The sequence below is a fragment of the Protobothrops mucrosquamatus genome, unplaced genomic scaffold, assembly GCF_001527695.2.
Source record: "Protobothrops mucrosquamatus isolate PMUCROS unplaced genomic scaffold, P.Mucros_1.0 scaffold_125, whole genome shotgun sequence".
NCBI classification, from domain to species: domain Eukaryota; kingdom Metazoa; phylum Chordata; class Lepidosauria; order Squamata; family Viperidae; genus Protobothrops; species Protobothrops mucrosquamatus.
In genome coordinates, this window is record NW_015386201.1 from 531,093 (window position 1) to 545,445 (window position 14,353).

Sequence of the window (14,353 nt, forward strand, 5' to 3'; positions counted from 1 at the left end):
GAGTCTTCAGTCTGTGGATAACAGATTAGGGCTTTACCTTATCAGTTCTCATTGGTTCATTAGAAGTACAGAGGACTCAGAATTGTTTTCACCTACACCAAGAAGTAAAGCACTAAGAACAACTGTTCCTTCAACCTGTGTCCAGTAACCCCAGAGCTTTTTTCATCTGCAATTACTCAAAATGGCTGAAAAGAGAGACACACAGAGACAGAGATGTTCCTTGACTAGGATATATAAAAGTTTAATAGGAATTTTAAGAAGTAAAAAAAAACCTAATAAGTTTATGGAAGATTTTAAAAAGAGTGAAGAAAAAAATAAATTAGTACATGGAAAAATTGAATTAATCAAGTTGTAAATTCTAGTAATCTTCAATGTACACATTAATTATCTTTCAATATTTTCCATAAATACAAATAGAAGATTTCATTTTGTTGTAAGAATTGTGAGATGGGCAACTTTATAAGAGAGAGAGAGAGGGAGAGAGGGAGGGGGGGGAGGGAGAGATGGTTTGCCCACCATATGCTAGCCCTTCATACCTGGTAGCTCTTGGTCACACCACAAACATTAAAAAAGTATTTCCCAATCTTGGCCACTTTAAGGTGTGTGGACTTCAATTACCCGAATTCCCCAGCCATTGCTACCTGAAGAAATCTGGGAATTGAAATCCACACATCTTAAAATAGTCAAGATTGAGAAATCTGGTTAAGAGCAACCCATATCTAAAGATAGATAACCAGAGAGCAGAAAACCCATTTTCTGCATCCTAGCCTTCCTCATTGTGTTGTCATATAGCTTCTAATATCTTTGATTGCTAGCTACCTATGCTGGTGCTGACAGCAATCATACTGTAGGTCAAAACCACTGCCTAAAGTTGAAAAAAGCTTTGAACTCATTTGGAACTCTGACTCTCCCCAGATCTGCTCTGAAGATGTACTTGATATTGACAGGAGGTTTCTATGAAGAATAAATTAGAGGTGAAAGGGAAAGCAAGCCCCAAGAATTCCACTTTCGTTTTATGGCAACTTTTAATCTTGATCATTGGCAAAGAAGGGAGAAAGTCATTCTCATCCATTCTCTTTGAAACCTCTTCATATATATAAAGAAATGTGGTGAGAAGTCAAGGCAATCAAGAGGCTTGTCATCATGCTGTCAATAAAAGTGCACACCCTAGATGTTCCATCACATGCTGGTCAGAAGTGAAAAGCTGGGAAAATGTATTGATTTCACCCATGTGAAACATTTCCATAAAAATCTTAATTGAAATTACTTGCTGCGTAGTCATAGCCAGGCAACCTTTTGCTTTATGAAACTACTTCTTTCAGGGCATTGAACATAATGATTGCCATGTTCTTTCCATCCTTGCAAAATTGCTGACAAATGTTTGTTTCTCATTCAGCTGATCTGGAGAAGATAAGGCAAGGTTCAAAGAAGGACAAGTAAAGTTTCTCTGTACACACAAGATGGAGTCCCCCATCCCAATATATTCTTTATTTTACAGCTGCCAAAGTGTTGCCCTTGATAGTGCAGCACTTCCTTGAGTTGCATTCTATTGAATAAAAGTGTTACTGGAAGAGAATATTAATATTTTTTTTCATCATGGCATAATTTTCTTCACCACCAAATTATAATGACAATTGTCTATACATGAAAGCCAGTTTGGTGTAGTGATTAAAGGCTCCATAAAAAAAAGCCAAGAAGATTGTGAGTTCTAGTCTTGCCTTAGGCATGAAAATCTGCTGGATAACCTTGGGTCAGTCACTCCCTCTCAGCCATAGGAAGAAAAAACCAAGGGCAAACCACTTCTGAAAATCTTGCCAAGAAAACTGCAAGGACTGGTCCAAGGAATTGCCAGAAATCAACATTGACTCAAAGGTACAAAATAGACACCAGACAGCTCCTAGACCATCCTTCCACCCATTAATCTGGAGCTTATAACATTGTAATATAGTAAATTGTTTGTGTTGTGCTCAGTTACTTAATAAAACCATACATCCTAACAGGAACTACATTTGTTTATAAGAGGATTGACCCCTGCAAGCACTTTTAAGACAAAATGGGATGTTAGGACTTTCTCATCTTTACTTTTATTACAGCAGCTGGTTCTCCTTTTATTACAGCAGCTGGTACTTCCTAAAAATGTCCAGAGTCAGTTTTGATAGTGAAATGGGCAGCATATTAATTTAATAAATAAATCAATGGTTATTCCTCTGTGTTGAAGAACATCTGCTCTAATGCGTGTTATGCTGGATGGGAGAGGTAAATTTGCCAGATAAAGCACAAACAGAATTGGCTTTGATACATGCCAGGAGCATTTTTATTTTATTTTTATTTATTAAATTTTTATGCCACCCATCTCTCCTATAAGGTAACATTGGAAGCTGTATCTTGATCCTTTTAACCGTATCTTGATCCTTGTAACTGCAGAATACTGCACAAAGCCATTTTAAAACTGAATGCAAGGCAGGTTCTATATTTCAATAACAGATTCCACGAATCTATAAACATGAATTCTCTTTCATTATTTTATTCAAGAATTTATAGGACCATCCAACTCAAACAGCATGATTCTGACTGGCATACAAGAAACAACCAAGATAAAAACAACAATCAACAGTAACAGTAACAATCAACAAAATAGATTTTTATGAATATTTTTATCTTTAACTATGACAAGCTTCTCCAATCTTACTCCCATATCTGCACAATAACACACAGGAAGTGCAGCATTCTTTGGATTAGATCATTATTGATGTGTTGTGGATATTTTTGCCAGTTGATAAATTAATGCAAGTTTTGCATTCTGAGGAAAATATTTCCTTCTAACTTGGATATTTCAACTTGTGGGCTCTTTATGATGGATTTTTTCCTGTTAATATTGCTTAAACAAATATATGCTGAAATGAAAGAATTTCAGTGACTATGCAAGAAACATAGTAACCTGAAGATGTGTTCTCAATTTGCATGGAACTAACCCTGCTTTCAGGAATTCTGGCAAACTAGTCTTCCAGGCACTTTTCCAGTTTGGTGAACTACAAGTCCCAGAATTCTCAGGTAGAACAAGCAAGGCAATTTCTTAAGCTAGACCAATGATGGTGAACATTTTGGGCGCAACAGGTCAAAAATTCAGAAAATGCTTAACTCTGTTGGAGTGTCATCCTGCCTTCACCCCTGAACAAAAGAAAAACTTCCCCTTCATCTAGGCCACTCTAAATCATGGCACTTGGTGGCAGCCCCAAGCCTGGGCCTGAAGTAGAGGCCCACCCTTTGACTTCAGCTCTAATGCCACCATTGCCACTCTAAAAGGTCACATTGCACCATTATACAACAGGTGTAAAAATTGGGGAACAGTGCAATTGCCCCCATAGCCCAGTGCTCCCCAGGCTCTGTCACACACTGCTCACCTTCAGACAGTGTTCCCTTTCTGTTGACAGGCCCCTGCAGCCCACCCAATGCTGCTCCAGGTCACACAAAGCCTTTGTTCTTCAGGTAGCTTTAGAGAATGCTTTTCTTAGTCTTTGCAGTCTCCAAAAATTGCGTAAAATTAAGGTGACCAACCGTCCTCCTTTAGGGAGGACAGTCCTCCTTTTGTAAGTTCTGTCCTCCCTTAAAAAGTGTCCTCCTACATGTCCTCCTTTTCGATATTTGAAGACTAATCTGCAGGGCTTTTTTTTCCTCATAGAACGGTCTGGCACCTTTTTTTGATGTTTTTTTTTTCAACTTTTGCATGAGCTGTGCTACTCCCACTATTGGCTTTTGAAAGCCAATAGGAATTGCTGCTGAGCACGCCAAAACACCCGGCTGGCAAACTTTGCACATGCAAGTTGTCTGTATTATTGTTGCAATGAATAAAATGTTTCTTTTATTTACGATATTTTTTTCTTCAATTTATTTGTGTCCTCCTTTTCATTGTAAAAAAAGTTGGTCACCTTAGTAAAATCACACTCTGTTCTTGTGAGATATGGGGGGGGTTGTTTCTGGATGCCGTGCAAGAGCACAGCCCATTCTTGCACAGCTTCTGCAACCTTTGAAAATCATGTGAGAATTGCTAAGGTCTATAAACCATTGTTGAATTTGAATTTGGAAAGTGAATATGTAAAGCAATGTATGATTCAATGGGCAAGGAATAAGATATAAGGTAAATTTGGATATAAGGTAAAGCTTGAACAGTGGGAAAATGTGGACGAAAGGTTTAAAATTTACATTAAATTACAATTTAAAAGAACATTTTTATAAGAGGATATATCATTGGTATTTAACACCAGATAGGTTATTGAGAATGTATAAAGGTATTTCAAATGAATGTTGGAAATGCAAACATAAAGAAGAGACTTTTTTTATCATTTATGGCAGACAAGAAATATTGGAGTAGAATTCATATTCTAATACAGAAGATTCTTAAAATGAATATAAAGATAAAACCAGAAACTTGGTGGGGGGGTTTAATGGAAAAAGACTTGGGGAAAAATTTGGAACTTTGATGTTATATATTTTGACAGCAGCAATATTACTTTATGCACAAAAATGGAAGGACGCTTCAATCCCCACAATGGACAAATGGTTGAAAAAGCTGATGGAGTTAGCAGAGATGGCTAAATTGACTGCTTTGATAAAAGAAAAAAACAGAAGTACTTTTGTTTCTATTTGGAAACCGCTTCTGGACTTTGTGCTTGAGGTGGAAAAAAATGAACCCTTGATTTTGGGTTTTACTGATTAGATAGATCTGTTGTTATAGAAGTGGCTAGTTTATACTATTATGTAAAAGTAAAAAGTTGAGGTTCAGTGTTATTTCTTATTCTACTGCACCAAAGGGAGTCGAAAGTCAATGCCTTTTCTTTCTTTTTCCCTTCTTTTCTACATTTTTCTCTTCCCTTTTCCCTCCCCCATTTTTCCCATTATTTGCTTTTGTATTTTTGTATTTTATATCATAAACCAGTGTTGGCAAACCTTTTAGAGACTGAGTGCCTAAACTGCAACCCAAAAGCCACTTATGCATCGTCGAGTGCCGGGTGGGTGTGGCCCATTGGCTGGGTGTGGCCATTTGGGTGGGCATGGCCCATTGGGTGAGCATGGCCGCGATGGTAACGGCAGACTGGGTGGGACTAAAAAGTTCAGTCAATCAATTCCAACTTGCAAGACCTTTTTTTTCCTGCGAGAAGTTGAAATTGACTGATTGAACCTTTTTTTTTTTTTTTTTTGCACATAGCATATAACACCCAGCTGAAGGCCTAGGACTGGGGCAACGGCGCGCGTGCCCATAAAGAGGGCTCTGAGTGCCGCCTCTGGCACCCATGCCATAGCTTCACCACCACTGTCATAAACTAACAAAAAGGATTGACATGAAAAAAAAAGAAAATCACATGAGAGTAGGACATGTTTTCAGAAATAATTGTCATGGGTCAGTAAATGCTGGCATGCCCCCAAAATGCCACAGCATGTCACCTCTGACATAGTTTCATAGATTCGCCATTACTGAATGGATTATGCATTCAGAGTCACATTGCACAAATTAACCACGCCTTAGCTATAAAGGAAATCAGAATATCAATGTTTAATTTTTACATCCCGTTTCTGTGTCATGATGATTCCAATAAAGAGACACTGACTAGGAAAAAATAGTCTGTCCATGAATAATAACAAATGAGTTCACTTTCAGAAATTTGCCAGGTTTGATTCAGAAATAAAAAAGTGAGAGTATGTGAGAAGAATGGGGAAGTGAGTTTTTATTTCTCCAAATATCAGTGGTTCCCAAACTGAAGCCTTCTTAAGTTAATAAATAATTTCTCAATCTCATCTGCTGTAGGATATTGACAAACATAACCAAGGAAGTGTATGTGGGAGAAAAGAACAGAAAACTGAGTTGTTCATTATTATGATTTGATTACCCTTGTGTCCTTCAGAACGGGAGTCCCTATGCCATCTGATTACAGAGACCATCTGAATAGCAGAGAAATGCATGGCCTTACATGATGGGAATAATTTAATAAAAAATATGATTTTTTTTCATGACAGTAATGAGTTCAGGAACCTATATCTACTAGACAGGCCATGCAGAGAGCATATGAATACCTCAGTGTCTCTGTGTGCTGGAGAGGAATGGAAGTTTGGAGTGTAGCCAGCAGATAAACCCCTTCAGCCCGCTCACTAGCTATCTGCATCATGAGGGAAATCCACCCTCCTCCAAAAAACCATATGCTCAGAGGATCTCAAAAACTTTCTGGTCGTCTCTTATTTTTCAGACTCAATGTAGAGCAAAGTTCAACTTCCTGGTCCTCTTGCTCTTGGCAAGCAGTCTAAGCTTAAATTTAACTGTAGATGGAATCTTGCCCAGTTTGATATCTCTCTCTCTCTCTCTCTCTCTCTCTCTCTCTCTCTCTCTCTCTCTCTCTCTCTCTCTCTCTCTGCCTGCCTGCCTGCTTTATGTTATATATATTACTCTGCCCTTCACCAGTTTTTAAAACAGATTATCATCTCTTTAAACTAAACATAAATTCTATTTATTCATAATTACACTTGCTATCGAACAGGCCCAACTCAAAATTCATTTAGAGAATGGAAATGAAACTGCGCATGATGTGCCAATGGGCAAACATTTATATGCTCCTGTATTGAAAATAATGATTCCCAATCTAACCTGCTAAATTTGGGCAGGCAATGCTGCGGCAGCCACAGGGTGTGGAGGAGGGCAGGGGTGGAGGTTGAACTGATGGTGTCACTCTAAATTGGTTTTCTCTTCTCTCACAAAAGACTGATTTGGAAGACTTTGGGGTAAATGTATACAGGTAATCCTCGAGTTATGAATGTAATGGAGCCTGCAAATTACATTTGTAATCCAAAGATTTGTAGGAGTGAATCACATAACTTGAACGTGATCCTCTCTGCTTTCGCCCACGCATTCGCTAATCAAATGTGTGGGTCGTTAAGTGCACAAGGTATCTCAGGGTGGGGAAGGCCATGAGGAGCCTAGTGCTTCTGACTATCCAAGGCCTCCCCCAACCCACAGAAATATCTCATGCTTCCCTCTCCCCCCATCCTGTCCTACTGGGTCACTTATCTTACATAGCTCTCAATGATCAAGGAAGCTGTCTCCTCTCCAGCCTCTCTGCCATGGTTTTGCTTTGAACAAAGGCTTGCCGAGGCCTGCAGGGAAGAGAGATTGCATCCCTATAAGCTCCGGTCGTCTTTGCAAAAAGCTTTTGCCACCAAGAACAAAGCCCAAGAGGGGTACGCGTGTCCCTCCGGGCCTTTGTTTACTTACAGCAGCAAAGGCCTTTCCTCAAGGCCTTTTCCGCCATGAATGAAGGTCAGGAGGGAAGCGTGTGCCCCTCCTGGCTTCCATTCTCGACAGCAAAAGCTTTTTCCAAAGATGGTGAAAGGCTTTGCAAACGAAGGGAAGGCTTCGGTGCTTCAGGCCTTCCCTCCGTTTACAAAGTCTTTTGCTGAAGATCTCAAGCAGGCCTCCGTTTGCAGAGAACAGAGGCCTAAAGTACCATGAGATCATGCAAGATCAGTAGCGCGCAACATCTCACGCTACTGATCTCACATGATCTTGCGGTATTTTAGGCCTCCATTCTCTGCAAACGCATCGAAGCAGGCCATGAAACCAAAGCCTTGCTAGACCTTCGCAAGGTAAGTATCCACAGGCCCAGTGCCTGTGGAGACCCGGCCGGGGGGGGTGGGTGGGGAATAGGCAGGGCGAATGTTGCAGTACCTCTTGCTGTGGTGCTATAACATTCGTAACTTCGGGACTATGTGTTGTAAGTACTTGGGGGGATGTTATGTCGTAACTTTGAATGGTCGCTAAGTGAACTGTCATAACTCGAGGATTACCTGTAATTTTAACCTTTATCCACATGACAAATTTAGAATTTGGGTTATTTCTATTCTGAAAATACCATGGGGTAATTTTTTTTGAAAAAAAAATATTACAGACAATTAGAGATATTAATACTTTGGAACAAACTTATGCCAGTCAAGTCTCTAGGTCATTGTGTATGGAATTTGGATTACCTAAAATTACGACATTTTGCAGTTTGACGAGTATGCATTAGCTACATCTACAACTTTTGAAGTGTTGTTAAGGCTAGTTATTAGTATTGGAATATATGCTTTGGATCATCCTAAATCAACAGTACTTTTAAGAAAAAAATATGCTTCTACTTTTGGCTCTTTGGGCTTTAAACATTCTGGTAAAATTAAAAGTGATTGAAATGAAATGGCACTCTATGTGTAATGAGAACAATTGCTCCAAGTTTCAAAGGTTACTTCTCTTATGGAAGTAAGACATACCTTCCTGAACAGTAATAATATGTATGAATGATTCACACCATGTAGCAATAAATGGAAGACTATGGGAATTGGTTTGATACTTTTGGAACATTGGAGAAGGTTGCCATACATCTTCCACATAATCCTAATTAACACCAGCTCCCACTATTAGGTATGAACTGGACTCCAATTTATTTAAATACTATGGGAAAGGGTTGGTAGGAATTTCTGCTTAGCCAGATCATTAAAACAGGAAAAGCAGAAGGAGAAACTTCAGTAGAAAGCAGGACTCATCAGATGGAGAAATAGCTAGTGCAGCTAGTTCAAAGCACATAAGATTCACTTTTACAAGTTTTGATTATGAACTTCAGACAACCTTCTGAATATGTTTGGATGAATAGATTAGCCAAGCCATTACAGATTGTTGATTCTTTTTGCACATATTCCTTAACTCCTCAACTGGCTTTTAGTGCACATATTAATTGTATTGACCAAGAGCACAAGACAAAAAATACCAGTTGGTTTGCATATTTCTGTGTTATGCTTAACAAAGCATAATTCTAATGAAACATACTGTGACTCAGTTGTGGGATTCAGCCAGTTTGCACCAGTTCGGCAGAACCGGTAGCTAATTTTTTGCTGCCCAGAATGGACTTCCGGAAGCGGCATCCACACAGAGAACCAGTTATTCACATATTTGAATCCTACCACTGCATAGACCAAAGGCCTCTTTAGCATTCTGAACAGCATCCTGTTTTCTACACTACTGTCTCAGAATACCATTGGACAATCCAGGAGCAGTAATAAGTACAATATTCATTTTTCCTGCCATGCTCCTCAGCACCTAGTATTTAAGAGTCTTTAAGCTCTTCTACTCAATGGAGCATCTGATATTGAATTGAAAGAGGATCGCTTAACTTTTCTGAGATGGCTTTTTCAGACCAGAAATTTGATCTGGAAATCTGAAAAACTACAGTGCCCATATGGCATGACCTGTTTGCCTGCTTCAGTTCTACTCTATAATATCTGAAAATGGGCAGCAATAGTATGTAAGTCTTGCAGAAATCCGGCTAAATCCTCAATTTCATCAGTCTATCCTATAAACAAAAGAAAGGTTTTTATTTAAACATCAAGCCACACAGTAACACATCTCTCTTTCAGTAAACGAAGTACTTCAAGATGATTAAGAAGCCAGCCTTATAATTTTTCATTCAACAAAACATCATCAGGGTTTATGACCTATTTTATGTCTTAGGTAGACTACACCCTCAAACACTTGGCAGTAAAAAGTATCAATTAAGAGAAGATTCATTATAGAAGAATCACCCAAATACTAGAAATGCTAGCAAAATAATTTGCAGCTGCCCATCTTTTTAATGTGAGGCTAATTTAGTGGATTGTTTTACATAAACAGGTTCCAATCTTACAAGTATTGTTGTTATTCCTTTTGGATTCCTCAAATTATAACTTGAGTCTATTTAGTAATGGACAATATCAGCAAGTCAGATCTGCTCTTGAATGATAATATGAATATTATAGTCAAGTATTCAGAGCTCTGGAGTAAATAATACTGAACAATCCCAAAACCCGGTACAGCCTTTATAAATAGCATGGCTAATAAGATTTAAGATTAATACTGGAATCAACTATATGGGTTGCTGAAATGATTGTCCAATCAAAGCCTAAATCCTGTTAGGGTAAAGTTTTTGGGACAGGAGTGAGAAGTCATTCAGAGACGAGGTCCAGTTTTCTTCTCTCTGTTGCTTCCATGGTTCCACATGTGTCAGTTGCAAGGCAGATTTAGCCTTTAGGAGAGACCAATAATGAGAAAAAACCTTGCTGCATGCAGACATCAAAAGATTGAACTGAATAAAGCATTGAAATGGAATATTTCACCTGTTTTCTCAAATCCCCGCTTTTCTTATGCAGAGGGGGTTTGACCTGTGTTCTCCTGGAACAAGAGAATTTCAGATGTAATCAATGAAGTTGATAAAGGAGAACTCTCAAGTGTTCAGAGGAACGTGATAGAAACTGTTTCAGTCCGTTCTGTTGGATCCAGAGGGTTGAACACTCATGGATGGGACCACTTTGGACAAGTATGGGACCTATACACATGATCCTGTGCTCCTTAACAGTACTTTGTAGTGCATAATACTGAATAAGACTACAGTCTTTTATGGGTCAAAACCAACTGTAGTTTTGTCTTACTGTGCTTTTTTCATTCCTCATAAAGGGTTTCCTGTTTTTTTCCTTATGATTTATAAAAATAACATTTCTGAATGGGAAGTCAGACAGCTGATTTCAAGATGCTTCTGGATGGTGTGTTGCCTAAGTGTGTGAAAGCATATGACTATATAAATCAAAGAATTACAGAACTGGGGGGGGGAAAGAGAAGGCAAAATTAACTTGTTTGCTTAGAGAAAGATCAACTATTAACATTTTATTAGTGGCTGGAAGCTCCTTATAGCCTTTTTTGGTGAAAAAAGAAATAATGAACTTGTGATTTATAAGTTTGATGTTAGAAATGGTAGCTTAAGGGAGAAGAAAATTAGTATACAACCTTAGAGAGAATAAAACATGAACACATAACATGTTGTATAACTGCTGTCAAAAAGATTGGAAGCTGCTTCTTTATATTTTTTTTTCTTTTTTTTCTACTTCTATTTCTTTTTCCATTTTCTTATTCACTAGTCTTCTTTATTTTTCTTGTTTCTTTTCTAAAATTTGTATTGCTTTTATCTTGTTAAACATTTCTTTAATAAAAATTATATATAAAATTGTAGAGGAAAATAGCCTCATGGGTGTCTACAATGAGTGAGGTGAGTGTAGTGTAGAGTAGAGTAGAGTAGAGTAGAGTACAGTACAGTACAGTACAGTAGAGTACAGTAGAGTACAGTAGAGTATAATGTGACTTTCTTTACACTATCTACTCCCCACTCTACCCAGTGAAATACTGTAGCCACTACCTATATAAGATCCAAATGTTTATCCAATCAATTTCTGAGAGCCAGATTGATGTAGTGGTTAAGATGCTGGTCTAAAAACAAAGAGACTTTGAATTCTAGTCCCACCTTAGCCATGAAAGCTGGCTGGTGATTTTGGGCCAGTCATTCTCTTTCAACCCAATTCACCACACAGGGTTGCTGTGGAGAAGATAGGAGGAAGAAGTACAAGGTATGTTCATTGCCTTGAGTTACTTATAAAGTAATAAAGACAGGATAAAAAAAATCTAATGAAAAAATTAAAAATACAGGGAATGAGCAAGACATCAAATTGTACTTTGCCTGAGGCAGCAATATATATTAGCGTGATCTAAAGTTGAAAAACACAGAATGTTTCTATGCCCGAACACTGATTGCAATCTTTAAATAACTTTGCTGATAAACCTTATCCTACTCTCCCTGCTTTTTAGTGGTTTATCGGGATTTTTTTACTGTCTTTTAAACTAAGAGTAGTTTAGATGGGTAGCATATAAATATTGACAAATAAATATCAATTCATTTATGTTTGGCCAGATCATCTAATTTTGTCCTTTTATTTTTGCTGTATTGTTAAGCCAAACTTTTTAAATTAAAACTTTGAAGTGAAAAAGAGGAGGATTATAATTTCCTTCCATAAAACTAATAGCTATAAGCAATGTTCTAAAACAGAGACTCGGTGAACATACAGTATTTGAAAATCAACCAATTCATTATTTTCCTTTGGGGTATGGTAATGTTTGCATTATTATTGTTTTCCATTAAATGCTTGGATTGTTGTGATTATTACCCATAAACATTAAAATGAATGAATTCTTATCAAGGATTGAGAGAAAGGCAACCTCTGGCTGAAATTGCTTACAGTCTAGGAAGAATTATGCAGAAGGATCAACAAATACATCATGATAATTGTATTATCTCACAGAGGAACCCATGAGTGACTGACAAGGGAGACAATTCATTTGTGGCTTTTCCACAGAAGAAAAAAGGTCCTTCCACAAGACATTGTAATTATTTCTCAAGGGGCTGTAATTATCACAGTGAAAATTACATATATAAAACAATCAAGGCACTAGACCTTTAGACAATATTGCAAAAGAGAGCGAAACATGGCTTAAGAACAAGAGGATAAATATTTTGAAGGAGATATCTAACTCTAACAATGCAAATGCAAATGCTTTCAATGAGTCATGTCTATATTCTTTGAAGAAGATGATCCACAGGAGCATCATCTTCAAAGCATTCCGATAGTTTGGACTGAGACTAGAACAGCAAAATGACACAAATACAACATACAATTTTCTGGGCTGTTCAGTGATTAGTAAAGACCTGAAAAATAAAATAGGTCAGGACAATTGATGATAGTCTTATACACATATTTTTATCTCCTGGCCTAGGGAGAATTTTAAATAGGGACAATTTTAATTAGAATCTTAATGGTAACACAGCGGTAAATATTTGTTTTTAATTGGTTTTTATTGGGGATAGTGTTTGTACCGTTTTAATATGCTGTAAGCCGCCCTGAGTCCTGTTGGGAGAAGGGCGGCATATAAGTTTAATAAAAATTAAATTAAAAATTAAATTAAAATTAAATAAGAACTGAAATTATAAGTAAAAGGTTGCTACAGGTGATGTCAAATAAAAAACAAAAAGAAACTTTAATATATCTCATGGACAACCTGGAACTGGAAGTCAGTGGTTATAAATCATTTATAGTAATAAGTCCACTGAAAGATCAGTTTCTTAACTTCATTCTTGCCTGTGGTAGCCTTTAACTGGGGGATTCTGGATGTTCTCAGTTAAGAAACCAATCTGGTTTCAAGCCTGCTTTCTGGGACTAAAATAGTAATGAAAGTCTACATGGGACTAGATTCAGGGTATGTAATTCTTCTGAAATTCTCAGATGCTTTCACAGTTAGTTAAAAGTGTTTCCGGAAGATAAGACTCAGAAATTTCTTTTTAGCCCATAATCTTGGCTTCACCATGGCCTCCTGGTTTTCAACATTTACATGCTGTGGAGAGTCATTTGGGATTTGTGTTGATATGTTAAGTATTCAGGTGTTATTCACTATTGTCCCAGATTTTCATCTATTGATCTACAAAACTCTTGAATTGAGATTTGAGGGTTGTTTTAGGAAGGATGAGAATAAACAAGTGAAACTTGATTCATACCAGTTGTTACTAATATATTGCAGCGATGGAGGTTTCAACCGATCTTAGGTACAGTTCTATTCTCATTGAAAGACAAAATGCAGAGTTAGGAATTCTATATTATTTACTATGACATCTGAAGCAACAGTGTTGGCCAGGAGAGACTTTTTAGCAGCTTATGCTAATATACTAGCTACAGTCCTATCAGGATTGGTGTAATCTTATCAACTATTTGCACTAAAGTATTTTAATGTCCATTACATAAGACAGGTTGGATTTCAGTTGACGGGAGCACTTGGTCAACTTTGTCTGTATTTGGAAGCTAAGCTAAGCTAACCTAAGATTTAGGTCTTAATACTAGAAAAAGTAAAAAAAAAAATCTTTGAAGAAGTCAGTGGCAAATGACTTCCATATTATTGTCAATCCATGCAGGCACCAGGAGTTAAGCTTGACGTGAAGGCTACTTTACCTTTATTTTGGTGTGACTGTCTTTAAAGATGGTTTGGTAATTTCAACTGATGTACAATGCGCCCTTCTGAATATTCCTGGGAAATTGAGATTGATTAATATAACATTTATATTGCTTCAATTGCTGTATTATTAATGAATTTGTTGTCAGATTTGAGATGCTGACTTTAGCCAATAAAACCATTAACTGTTTGAGTCCAGGTTATTTGAAGGACTGGAATATAAAGACTCCTCTTTGTTTGCCCACTGCAGAGAGCAGTAACATTAGTGGCCATGATGAAGAAGGATTTTTCAACACTGAATCTACATCTTTACAGCACTTTAGCAACAGAGGTTTCTCAAGTCCCATCACTAAAGAAAAGCTGATTATTTAAGCTGTATCCTCATGCAGTTGGAATATATTTTTTTAAAAAGATAGTTTACAATTCTTCAAATTAAATTTTGCATGCTTCAACGAAATACATTTTCCCCAGACTTTGTGATGTACAATA